This window comes from Oryctolagus cuniculus, chromosome 13, assembly GCF_051225735.1.
Source record: "Oryctolagus cuniculus isolate XC-2025 breed Fujian yellow rabbit chromosome 13, ASM5122573v1, whole genome shotgun sequence".
In the NCBI taxonomy this organism is placed as follows: Eukaryota; Metazoa; Chordata; class Mammalia; order Lagomorpha; family Leporidae; genus Oryctolagus; species Oryctolagus cuniculus.
The window spans coordinates 90,948,165-90,962,167 of record NC_142879.1 but is presented as its reverse complement, the minus strand read 5'-3'; positions in this window follow the sequence as shown (position 1 = coordinate 90,962,167).

Genomic DNA, 14,003 nt, shown 5'->3' with positions numbered 1-14,003 from the left:
AGAAAGAAATTTTAAAATCTGGGAGCAGTGTTGTGATGTAGAGGGTAAAACCACCGCCTGCAGCATCAGCATCCCATATGGACACAGGTTCGAGTCCCAGATGCTCCACTTCCAATCTAGACCCCTAATGCACCTGGGAAAGCAGTGGAAGATGGTCCAAGTCCTTGAGCCCCTGTACTCATGTGGGAGACCCAGAAGAAGCTTTTGTCTCCTGGCTTTGGTCTGGCCCAGCCTTAGCCATTGTGGCCATTTGGGGAGTGAACCAGTGGATGGAAGACCTCTCTCTCTCTCTCTCTCTCTCTCTCTCTCTCTCTTTGTAATTCTGACTTTCAAATGAATAAATAAATCTTAAAAAAAAGATTCCCTCCGTTCTCATCTCTGCTGTGCCCTTTCTGCTCAGGAGTGCCCCGAGACACTCAAAGACATGCAGAGCTCTGTATAAACCAGACACAAGCTGAGCACTGACAGTGGCAAGCGCACCATCCAGAGGAAGCTTTGGGAGGAGGAGACATACCCTGGTGTCAGTCTGGCCCTGATATCATTTACTGCCTAATCCGCCACGGCTGGCTGCCCAGGGAATGCCATCTGAGCCCTTAAGTGAGTCCTGGGGGAAACTTCTGTCCCTGAGGACCCCAGCGGGCAGGTTTGCAAACGTCTGGACCTATAACTTGCACTGTGCTTGGGGAAGAAGGCACTGGCACTGGGTTTTCTTTGTCAATTTGTGCCCCATGGTCTCAGCATTCTTTCTCATTGTCTTCTCAGGAAACAGCACAATTCAGGTCAGAGCAAACTGTTCTAATCGCATTGCAGTCCTAGACCCAGAATCTGCGGCGTTCTGAAGATGTTCCTTGCTCCTGAAATAACTGGGGAACCTCTTGTGATTTTTTTAAGGCATCATGGGGAATGCTAGAAGAAGTCCCCAAAAGATTGGAATCAGGCAGGGATTTTTTTTTTTAAGTTTTGAAAAGGAAAATACAGTAGATCCTAAGAAACTGTTGCTCTGCTAAAACTCCTGGGATCGACGGTTGAACATCTGATTTGTGAATGTTAGGAAGAGAGTACAGAGACTGCTAGAAATGTGTGTGAGTTCTGAAAGCACAGATCACGCCAAGCTGACATCCTTCCTTGCTTCTATAGTGGGGCTCAGTTAACACTTCTGAGTAATCCCGTGGGGGGACTTTGTTAAATTTCATCAGACATTTGACATAAAAATCCCATGGATAAAATGGAAAAATAGGGACCAGTACTGTGGTGTAGTGGAGTTAAGCCTGCAGTGCTGGCATCTCATAAGGGCAACGGTTCTAGTCCTGGCTGCTCCACTTCCAATCCAGCTCTCTGCTACAACCTGGGAAAGCAGTAGAGGATGGCCCAAGTCCTTGGGCCCCTGCACCCACATGGGAGACCTGGAGGAAGCTCCTGGCTCCTGGCTTCAGATCAGCACAGCTCCAGCCATTGCAGCCATTTGAGGAGTGAACCAGAGGATGGAAGACCCCAATCTCTCTCTGCCTCTACCTCTCTGTAACTCTGCCTTTCAACTAACTAACTACATACATTTTTTTTTAAATGGAAAAATATTGGCTGTGTAGCAAGACAATTGGACAGATGAAAGGTCAGTTGATCAAACAATGACAGTGAAGAAGACTGGACTGGTACCACAGTGGATGATGAAGGGTTCTGTTCTCACTTCTCAATGACTGGAGTTAGAAAACTTTCTTGCCAAGACTGTAGATAATATAAATTGGTAGAGAAGCTAATATGTTGATGACTAACTTCAATTTACAAACTTGACAGCCTGGACTGGCAGGCTCAGATCACTGAGGGAAAAGCTAACCAGGATGCCATTCAGGCTTGGACTTCGATTTTTAACTACAGGGAAAACATCTAAGAAATCCATGTGAAACTGAGGGGTCAAATAGACCACAGTGTGATATGATTCTTTTTTTGTTTTTGTTTTTGACAGGCAGAGTTAGACAGTGAGAGAAAGGTCTTCCTTCCATTGGCTCACCCCCGAAATGGCTGCTACGGCCGACACGCTGTGCCAATCCAAAACCAGGAGCCAGGTACTTCCTCCTGGTCTCCCATGCGGGTGCAGGGCCCAAGCACCTGGGCCTTCCTCCACTGCCTTCCTGGGCCACAGCAGAGAGCTGTACTGGAAGAGGAGCAACCGGGACAGAATCCGGCACCCGGACTGGGACTAGAACCTAGGGTGCCGGCGCTGCAGGCGGAGGATTAGCCTAGTGAGCCGTGGCGCCAGCCGTGATATGATTTTTTAAAAATTGCCCACAATCCTGCACCATCTTGCTTGAGTACCTATATTGTGATTCTGTCTCAATACAACACAACTGGCTTCCACCTAGTTCCTGCTAAGCCACATCGCACTTCAATTCTGGGCTCTGCATTTTAAGATCCAGGAAAAGGGATGAACCCCAGGCCATTGAGGAGGTGTCCGAAGTAAAGAGGCTTCTGGAAGCAAGGTGTGTGTAGTTAAAGAAATTGTGTTATGTTGAAAGCATGAATAGTTTTAGTTTTTTTTCCTTTAAAAAGCCAATAAAAGGCACATTATAAAAACTAGGGGTACAAACTAAGAAGCAGCAGGGGAGAAAACACCTGTATCCCATATTCCCTCCACATTTTGGGGGGGAGATGAGGAGACTGGGGGTGGTGAGACGGTGAAGAGCAAGTTTGGTGAGGGCTCAGAGGTCCCGATTTGGCTTCTGAGGCTTGCTTGCCCCATCGCCAAAATGAAGGGCTTAACTCAGTGCTCCTTCGGGTCACTTCCAGTGTAAAAAAGGAATGACTTCCCTATAGGACAGGACCGAGTCTGAATAGTTGAAAGGCTCTAAGGTTGTCAAAGGGAGGAGGTTGATGAACACTGTTCCAGATTCTGGCAGCTGAAGGCAGACTCTGGGTGGAGTAGCAGCCACGTACATTAAGAACTGGACTTTCTGGCTGTGCAGAGCTACTTGTCAAGCGCTGAGCACCTCCTATGGGGAAAGCGATGGTGACCTCTCAGTTTCAGTTCAGCCAAGAGAGAGTTTCTAAACCTTCCCGTAAGTTCCATGAGTCCCTGCCCCTACAAAAGTCTCATTGAGCTTGACACCATTCATACATTTTTTGAGGAAGGAAATTCTTACTGGCCAGAGGTGTTGAAATTTCTTCTTCTGCATTTTCAGAACCTTAAGCACTAAAAATGAAAAAGTTATCAGATATCAAGATTTTTCAAAAGGAAAGTCAAGTCATTGTCATGTCCCTTCAAGTTCCCAGTCTTGCAGCAAATGCCTACCTAGGAAAGAAAGGTTTTCTATTTTCACAGCACATCCTTGCCTAGTGCTGTCTCCATGCTCATTAGTTGAACATATGCTTAGCTGTGTTCAGGTACACTTTATTTTACTTTATCTTAAAAAAGATTTATTTGAAAGGCAGAGTTACAAAGAGACAGAGAGAGAGACAGAAAGTCTTTCATCCACTGATTCACTCCCCCAGATAGCTGCAAAAGCCAGAGCTGGGCTGATCCGAAGCCAGGAGCCAGGAGCTTCTTCTGGGTATCCCACATGGGTGCAGGGGCCCAAGCACTTTGCCCATCTTTTACTACCTTCCCAGGTCATAGCAGAGAACTGGATTGGTGGTGGAGCGGCTAGGACTCAAACTGGCACCCATATGGGATGCCAGCACTGCAAGTGGCAGCTTTACCTGCTGTGCCACAGTGCCGGCCCCTCCAGGTACATTTTAATTTGAATTATACATTGCACTCACAGAAAAGTATAGCTCTTTAAAACTTCTGTAATTAAAAAATTCATGGGGCCAGCACTGTGGCTCACTTGGTTGATCCTCTGCCTGTGGTGCTGGCATCCCATATGGGCGCCAGGTTCAAGTCCTGGTTGCTCCTCTTCCAGCCCAGCTCTCTGCTGTGGCCTGGGAGGGCAGTGGAGGATGGCCCAGGTGCTTGGGCCCTGCACCCGAGTGGGAGACCAGGAAGAAGCACCTGGCTCCTGGCTTCAGATTGGTGCAGTGCCAGCCATAGCAGCCATTTGAGGAGTGAACCAATGAAGGGAAGACCTTTCTCTCTGTCTCTTTCTCTCTCACTGTCTGTAACTCTACCTGTCAAAAAAAATTAATGAAATTTTCCCTCTTGTAGGTCTTCTTCCTGTTCCTTTCTTTTTGCTTTTAACTTGCCAGTAATAAAGGATTCCCAATATTTCAATATCCACTGTGATTTTTAAAAAAAATTTATTGATCTTATTTATGTGAAAGGAAAAGCAACACAAAGAGAAAAATGGAGTTATCTTCCATCTGTTGGTTCACTCCCTAAATGGCCACAACAACCAGGGCTGGGCTAGGCCAAAGACAGAATTTGAGAACTCTATCCTAATTTCCCACATGGAAAGTATGTGGACCATTTTCTGCTGCTCTCCCAGGCACATTAGCAGGAAGCTGGATTGTAAGTGGAGCAGTTTTTTTTTTTTTTTTTTTTTTTGACAGGCAGAGTTAGACAGTGAGAGAAAAACAGAGAGAAAGGTCTTCCTTCCATTGGCTCACCCCCCAAATGGCTGCTACGGCCAGCACACTGCGCCAATCTGAAATCAGGAGCCAGGTGCTTATCCTGGTCTCCCATGCGGGTGCAGGGCCCAAGCACTTGGGCCATCCTCCACTTCACTTCCAGGCCACAGCAGAGAGCTGGCCTGGAAGAGGAGCAACTGGGACAGAATCTGGCGCGCCAACCAGGACTAGAACCCGGGGTGCTGGTGCCGCAGGTGGAGGATTAGCCTAGTGAGCTGCGGCACTGGCTGGTATTTTTTTTTTAAGATTTATTTTATTTATTTTAAGGAGTTACACAGAGAAATAAAGAGGTCTTCTATTTGCTGCTTCACTCCCCAAATGTCCACAAAGACCAGGACGAGGTCAGGCTGAAACCAGGAGCCAGGAGCTTTTTCCAGGTCTCCCACATGGGTACAGGTGCCCAAGTACGTGGGCCATCTTCTACTGTTCTCCCTCACCTCTTTCCCCTCCCTCTCCAACTCCCCCTGTCCCTCTCTGTAACTCTGATTTTCAAATAAATAATCTTTTTTAGTTCACAGTTGGTCATGGTGAAGGGACTGGGAGTCAAAGGGAGCACATAGACAAGTCTAGTACCTGCTAACGCTAACTGATGGAGTAAATAAAGGGGAGAGTGATCCAACATGGGAAGTGAGAATCTCAGCAGACTCATAGAATGGCAGATGTCCTAAATAGCACTCTGGCCTCAGAATCAGCCCTAAAGGCATTCGGAGCTGGCTGAAAAGCTCATGAGAGTATTTCAGGCATGGAAAGCCAAGACACTCTGGCAAAAGATCTCTGCGAGTGAGATCCCAGTGGAAAGAACAGGCCATCAAAGAAGGAGGTACCTTTCTCTGAAGGGAGGAGAGAACCTCCACTTTGACTATGAGCTTGTCTAAACAAGATAAGAATCGGAGAACTCAGAGGGCTTCCATAGCCTTGGAAACTCATGACTGGAGCATAGGGAGATTACTGATGCCATAGACAGGAGTGTCAATTGGTAAAGTCAACAACAGGAGTCACTGTGCACTTACTCCTCATGTAGGATCTCTATCCTTAATGTGCTGTACATTGAGATTTAATGCTATAACGAGTACTCAAACAATATATTTCACTTTGTGTTTCTATGGGGGTGCAAACTGTTGAAATCCTTACTTAATTCATACTAAACTGATCCTCTGTAAAAAAAAAAAAAAAAAAAAAAAAAAAAGTTCATGGCTGGTGCTATGGCACAGCAGGTTAAAGCCCTGGCCTGCAGTGTTGGCATCTTATATGGGCACCAATTCAAGTCTGGCTGCTCTACTTCCAATCTAGCTCCCTACTAATGTGTCTGGGAAAGCAGCAGAGGATGGCCCAAGTATTTGGGTTCCTGCACCCACATGGGAGGCCCAGATGAAGCTCCTGGCTCCTGGCTCCTGGCTGTTGTGATCATTTGGGGAAGGAACCAGCAGATGGAAGAGCTCTCTCTAACTCTCTGCCCCTCTCTCTCTGTAACTCTGTGTTTCAAATAAATTTTCTTTGAAAATGTTGAGTATTAGCCGGCGCTGCAGCTCACTAGGCTAATCCTCTGCCTTGCGGCGCCGGTGCACTGGGTTCTAGTCCCGGTCGGGGCGCCGGATTCTGTCCTGGTTGCCCCTCTTCCAGGCCAGCTCTCTGCTGTGGCCAGGGAGTGCAGTGGAGGATGGCCCAAGTCCTTTGGCCCTGCACCCCATGGGAGACCAGGAGAAGTACCTGGCTCCTGCCATCGGATCAGCGCGGTGCGCCGGCCGCAACACGCCGGCCGCGGCGGCCATTGGAGGGTGAACCAACGGCAAAAAGGAAGACCTTTTTCTCTGTCTCTCTCTCTCACTGTCCACTCTGCCTGTCCAAAAAAAAAAAAAAAAAAAGAAAAGTTGAGTATTTACCACCACAATAAAAGATCATTTGTGTTTTATGAGTTAACACAATCCTGACAGAATTTAAAATTTCCAAACCAGTGGCCAAACCAAGACACACAGGTAGAGCAAGGTTTCTCAGGCTCAGCACTACCCATTTTGGGCCAGGTAACTCTTTGGTTACTCTTTTGGCTGGTAGGATACTTTTTTATTTTTTATTTTTATTTTTTGACAGGCAGAGTGGACAGTGAGAGAGAGAGACAGAGAGAAAGGTCTTCCTTTGCCGTTGGTTCACCCTCCAATGGCCGCCGCGGCCGGCGCGCTGCGGCAGGCGCGCTGCGGCCGGCACACCGCGCTGATCCGATGGCAGGAGCCAGGAGCCAGGTGCTTTTCCTGGTCTCCCATGGGGTGCAGGGCCCAAGCACCTGGGCCATCCTCCACTGCACTCCCTGGCCACAGCAGAGAGCTGGCCTGGAAGAGGGGCAACCGGGACAGAATCCGGCACCCCGACCGGGACTAGAACCCGGTGTGCCGGCGCCGCTAGGCGGAGGATTAGCCTAGTGAGCCCCGGGCCGGCCCTGGCTGGTAGGATACTTAGCAGCATCCCTGCCCCCCTCCAACTAGTGACAATGGAATCCCCTCCACCGTGATGACAACCAAAGATGTCTCTAGACATTGCAAATGCCCTCTTGGGTGCAAAATCACTCCCCATTAAAACCACTAGTAAGGATTTTCTAAATGACATGGGACAGGCTTTGGTTCTGATGATAAGCCCAGGGTGAATTATGGAATTCAGGACAAGCCAGGAAGCAGAGAGTAGATGGGACCAAATTCAAGCTTTTACAAGAACCTTCTCATGGGGACTCATGAGAACTCAAGAAGGTACCTTCCAAGGGTACAACCTCAATGACCTAAGGACCTTCCCCCCAAAGCACCACCCTGGGGACCAAGCCTGTAACATATGACCCTTTGGGGGAAATTCAACCTCCAAATAATAGCAATCAGCTATACTCATTTTCCCAATCCTCACACATTCCTCAACTTCCCAAGATTTGACTTTCATCACTTAATTAAAATCCCAGTCTTGAAGCTCACCTGATTAAACTCTTCCACAACAATTTTTTTTCCATTCCTCACCATCCTACATTACTCAGTACTGGTAACCACCACTCATCTGCAGTTTGAAGATGCTACCTCAGTTCTCTGCCGGCTTCTCTGGCCATATCTGTTCTTTATCATTCTTCTCCCAACCTGGGGTCATTTCCAAGGCACAGGGTCACCCTGTAGCTCTGCTTCCTAACAAGAAGAATCACCACTTATTATTACTCTTTGTTCAAAAAAGATTTATTTATTTGAAAGTCAGAGTTCACACACACAGAGGGAGAGACAGATTTCCCATTCACTGGTTCACTCCCCACATGACCATTTAACCCATAATGGCCAAAGCTGAGTCAAGCTAAAGAGCAGCAGGGAGACAAGCACTTGGGCCATCTTCCACTGCTTTCCCAGGCAATAGCAAAGAGCTGGATCAGAAGTGGAGCAGCCGGGACTCAATCCAGCACCCATATGGGATGCTGGCACTGCTGGCACAGTACTGGTCTCTTATTTAATTTTTTAAATGCTTGCCTTTTGTATTCCTCTGCAAAAGTAATTATTTTCAAACACTTAAGAAATGATTAACCAAGTGTCCAGAAACACACATAACACAAGAGGATAAAATCAACAGGAGAGAAAATCAGAGCAAGAAAAGGGCAGAAAAACAGAACAGAGTTGGGGTAGTTTAATGTGCAGAAGTAGGCCAGGTAGGTGCCCACATCCATTCCAGGAGTGAAAGCAAGGGAAAACATAGATCCTGCATGCAGCACCCCAGCGATAACTGACAAGTCATTTTGTCAATAAACCCTGCAGGTTTCCCAGGGTGGGCAATGGCTGAAGGGTGCCCTGCTCCCAGCACTTCCCTTGTCCAGGTGTCAGAGAGAGCGCAGTCTGGCGGTTTCTGTCATAGGTCACCATGAGGCCAGTGCTCCAATACCAAATGCAATTCAGAAAAAGCAATTCTGGGAGCGCCAGATCCCTGCTCTTGGAGGACACTGGATTGGCTAGAGTGCAAGGAAAATTTAAGAATGTTTGAATGCCTCCATCAGTGGAATAAGGACCTATGCATTAAGGCAATCCTCCTTGAAAACTGCATCCTTGCTCCCCAGCCTAACAGAGTTGGAACTGCTCCAGGGGAGCTACTTTGTGCTGCTTCATTAGATGGTAGACGTTTCCATTTTTTCACACACTTTATGAAGCTTCCTAAAAAGATCAATATCCTGGGGGCCAGCGCTGTGGCCAAGTGGGTAAAGCTGCTACCTTAGGGCCGGCATCCCATATGGGCACTGGTTTGAGACCCGGCTGTTCCACTTCCAATCCAGCTCTAAAGCAGTAGAAGATGGTCCAAGTCCTTGGGCCCTGCAACACGTGGGAGACCCGCAAGAAGCTCCTGGCTCCTGGCTTCAGATCGACACAGCTCTGGCCATTGCAACCAGCTGGGGAGTGACCAGCGGATGGAAGATTCCCCCCTCACTCCCACCTCTGCCTCTCTGTAACTCTACCTTTCAAATAAATAAATAAGTTTTTAAAAAAATGATCAATATCTTGATGTATGGTGGTAGGCTGACTGAGTATATGCAGACAGGACTAAGAATTTCCTTGGAAACAAAAAACAAATAGGTCACCTAGGGCACACTGTGTCAGTGTTCTGTGCTGCCCATGGAATAAAGCAGCAAGAATTACAGTCCGGGCACTGTCTCAAAGCAGGCACTCTGCACGCAGCCAGATGAGCTGCACACAGAATGCTATGTGCTGAAAAATTGCCATGGTCATCACACTGCTCTTCATCTGATGGCTTATTATCTAGTAGACAAGGTAATTAGGGAGAATTTCATGCTTCTTTGTTAGATGGATCTAAGAGTGGGAACACCAGGGAGGGGAGATTGCTTTAGAGGAAGACAGAGGCACCGTGCTGAGAGGCTTACGAGTGGGGACACGGAGGGAGAGATGAGGCAAAATGGAGAGAGAAATGGAGGGAGAGAGGAAAAGGCAGGGGAGAGAAGGAGGAGGAGGAGGAAAGGAAAGAAGGAGAGAGAGAAGGGGAGAGGGGCCGAGAGCCCCCCTCCCTGGGGCATCAGTAGGCAAAGGTGGCAGTGGCCGAGAAGGGTAGAGACACAGGGGCTTTTACCCAAAGAGCGGTCAGTGCCAGAGCTGAGCAGCTCTTCTAGGAGGTGCCCATGTGGTGGCCAGGGCCAGGGTCTGTGAGCATCTCTTTGTCTCTTCTTCTAAGTGAAAGTCTTAAGGTCATTTTCCCAAGCCCGACGCAGATGGGCGCCATGTAACTGCAGACCTGTGCGTCAGGATGGCGTTCCCTGTTCTGTAACCCTCTTCTGGTTCACGGGGACCCAGGCTATTCACTTGGGAATGTTTTTCCAGGCTTCTAGGAGGCACGCAAGCTGAGCATATTTTTTTTCTTTTAATTTGCGTTTATTTTATGATAATTTATTCCAGAGCCATAAGTTTTTTGTTTCTTTAGTTTCTTCTGGGATATCTTTTCCTTCTGTGCCACCTCCTCTTCTGCTGAGGAACAATCTGTTCCTTTTCCGTGGGGGATCATCCCAGCACAGCACGTGGAGCTCATGTTTGGGTTAATCCGGCCATGAGCTCCGTAGGAACGGCGGTGCCTCTTGGGGCTCTGTGCACCTGAGTATGTGCAATGACCAGAGAATCTGCATCCAAAATCTTCATTTCTGCAACACTTTGCAGTTTTAAGCACATGCAGAGTGTTGGGCCACTGACCCCCTGTGTCCAACCCCATGGCTTGGCCTGGTCCTACCTGTCAGTTCTACACCACAGAATGACATACTTGCTTCTTAAGGTGACACCTTCCACATACTTTGTGGCTTTTTGGATCTGCATACCCCTGATGGCCTAGGCAGTTTCTCGAGTGTTCTTACAGTGAATGAATGCGAAGATTGGAACCTCTTGATTTGCACAATTTTATGGGGTTTTCTGGATCAAGTGAGTAGCGAACTGGTTTCACTGATCACCTAAGGCTGCTTGCAGGAAGAGCACCAGTTTTGATTTTTCCCACGGCCAGTGTGGCCTTTAACAATATAGAGATTTATGAATACCGAGAGAAATCCAGTAAAGCAAATGCTTAGTGCAGATCCTGTCCAGGTAAAAGCACATCCTATCACCATGTATTTGTCTATACAACAGTCCCTGGCTGTATCTCTTGTAGACAAGAGGGAAAGATCAGATAAACACTAGGGTTGTAACCAAGGCTTTTTTGTTTTCTTTCTTTTCTTAAAGGAATGGAGTGTGGAGGATTATACCCTATGAACAACATTGCCTATCCTTTATTAAAACAATTTTTATTCATTTATTTTAATTATCTGAAGTGGGGGGGAGAGAAAGAGAGAGATTCCACCCACTGCCTGTGTAGCTGGACTTGGCTAGGCCAAAGCTAGAAGCTGGGAACTCACCCAGGTCTTCCATATGAGTGGCAGGGACTCAATTACTTGAGTCATCACCTGTTGCCTCCCAGGGTCTACACATTCACAGGAAACTAGAACGAGGGGCAAAACCAGGACTCAAACCCAGGCACTCTGATAGGGGATGTGGTATCCCAAGAGGCAGCTTGACAGCCGAAGGCCCACTCCAAGTGTTTTCCTTTCCCTTTCTTCCTAAGTTCCTTTTCTTTGCTCTCATGTAGCAGCCTGGATCAGTCTGAGGGCTTTGACAGCTCCCTTCTGGGCTGGGAAGCCCCGTGAGTGCAGTAGCTTAGTTAGACCTGATCTGACTGCAGAGCCTTTGCTTGGACCCAGCTTTTCTCTCTGCAGGACCTTGCACATCTCAGAGGTGGCATGGATGCTCTGCTCCTGTGCCTGGGAGAAAGATGCACCATCAATAGGAATTGGGAATGCAGAAGAAGGGACTGATGGGGTTGGGGGGATAAGAAAAGCTAGGCATGAACATCCAACAGGAGATGTCTACAAGCTGTGCACAGGAGATCACAGCCAATGAATGAGCTGGAAAGTTGGCTTGGACCTCCAGAAAGAGCCAGACCCTGAGATACTGAAGTCATGGTATGGGGAGATAACCGCTGCCATGTGGTTTCCTGCACAGGAGGGGGTGAGAAGAGAAGGGAGGCAAGAATGCGGAACTTGTGGTTGAAAAAGGACTAAGAGGCATAGAATCTCCCAGGAAACTGGAATGCCTGAGATGGAAAGATCTGGGACAGTCCAGTGCTTGCTTGTACATCACAGAAAGAAACTCTGGAAAGTCACATATCTAAAAGTCAGTAGAGGGGCCGGCGCTGTGACATAGTGGGTAAAGCTGCCGCCTGCAGTGCCGGCATCCCATATGGGTGCTGGTTCGAGTCCCGGCTGCTCCACTTCCGGTCCAGCTCTGCCATGGCCTGGGAAAGCAGTAGAAGATGGTCCAAGTCCTTGGGCCCCTGCACTCGTGTGGGAGACCTGGAGGAAGCTCCTGGCTCCTGGCTTCGAATCGGCTCAAGTCTGGCCATTGTGGCCAATTGGGGAGTGAACCAGCAGATGGAAGACCTCTCTCTCTCTCTCTCTGCTTCTACTTCTCTCTCTGTGTATTTCTGCCTTTCAAATAAATAAATCTTTTTTTTTTTTTAAAGTGTGGAGTGGATAGAGGACTTGAGTGTAGAGAATTGTCCAGAGACAAATAGGGAGGAGATGGCTGGTGGAGGGAGCTCTGTGTGGGAGGAGCCAGGAAGGGTGGGAGCAGAGCCCCCGGCTTGGAAACAACAGCATCTTCTTGGAGGACAGCTTCCCCTGACTCAGAAGGCCAGGATATTGAGACAGGATGGGAGGGCCCACTGGGGGAATGACAGTGACAGAGGCCAATGTGGAAGGGCTCTGGGAGATGGGAAATGAGGGCAGTTCAGCTGTGTACCCTGAGGGTGATGGCCTGTGACAGCCTGTGCAGCTCACGCTCCAGAAGACTCCCCATTCCACAGCTGGCCAGGCTCGGACTGGCAGGTTTGATATTGCGTCTGTGTGTCTGTGTAGCAAATAGTGGCTATTTTTCCAGCATCTTTTAGGGGTCCAGCCTCCTTACTACTGGCTCCTGGGGCTGCCCCCCACTGAAGGGTCCTTCTACCAAAGTTGAGGAAGCAGATTATCCACTTCCTGCTTACACCAGCACTTTGCAGCCTGGCCTCTGGGGTCTCCTGGGTGTCTACCCCTTTCCATTTCTTCTGCAAACTTTTTAGGCCATTCCATTTTTTTTCTGCCTTAAGAAACCAGTCCCATGTTGAATACATTTGCCACAGTTATTTCTTGTCATCTCTCTTCATTGGTCCTTACTCCAGCTACACAACAAATCGATACCATCATCCACACGGGCAGTCCTGTGGTGCTGTATGAACAGAGGATTCTGTAGGTGGAGGTTTATCTCCTCTGCTTTATAAATACAGTCTTCTCACAGCTGTGCCTCACTCATGCTCATCCCCAGAGAGGTTTGGTTTTGTTTCATTTAGTCCCACAGGTGTTATTAAGTTCTTTCTCCTCCTGTTCTTGTTATTTAAACACAAAGGCAAATATATAGATGGACATATGTTATTTTGCCTGCCCCTAGCATGTCCTATTCAGTGTGTTTCTGGTGGGGCTGTCCATCCCATCCTCCCACACAATCCCTGTCTACAGGGATAGGTAAGTGACCTGGCTTGGCCAATTATATCAGCCTGTTCTGGCAACATCTGACTTTATAATTGGAGATTCTCATTTGCAGCTGGTCTTCAGTTAAAGCAACACAAGTTTGGGGCTCCAGGTGGTGTTTTCTCCAGTTGTGTGCTTGAAGTCCATTTCAAGGGGAGAAGAAGAGGCTCTCAGAAGGAAAGCAGAGATCAAGGATAGAAAGAGAGTCCCAAATGACATGGACTGAAACCCCCATGTCTATTACCGCCTGGGGCCACACATGTCTTCTCTGTTTAAGCAGGTGAATTTTTCTACTGTCGCTTCCAAGTGGATAAATCTTGACAGAATAACACCTTTAAAAATTAGAAGGAAGGCAGTAAATTTTAATTATGGAATATAGGGACAAGCAAACTGGAAAAACTCAAATTATTTCTGAGCCTATTTTTCAGTTGCTTAAGAAAATGGTATATCAGGGTTGGTGCTGTGGCATAGATGCTAAAGCCACTGCCTGCAGTGCCAGCATCCCATATGGGCACTGGTTTGAGTCCCAGTTGCTCCACTTCCTATCCAGCTCCCTGCTAATGCTCCTGGGAAAGCAGCAGAAGACGGCCCAAGTCCTTGGATCGCTTTACCCATGTGGGAGACCTGGAAGAAGCTCCAGGCTCCTGGCTTCAGATCGGCCCAGCTCTGACAGTTGCAGCCATTTGGGGAGTGAACCAGCAGATGGAAGATCTCTCTCTCTCTCTCTCTCTCTCTCTCTCTGACTCTACCTCTCCTTCTCTCTCTGTAATTCTGCCTTTCAAATAAATAAATAAATATTTAAAGAAAAAAAAGAACTGACAAAATCTTTGATAAAAATAAGTTTTATATATATATATGTTTGTGTGTG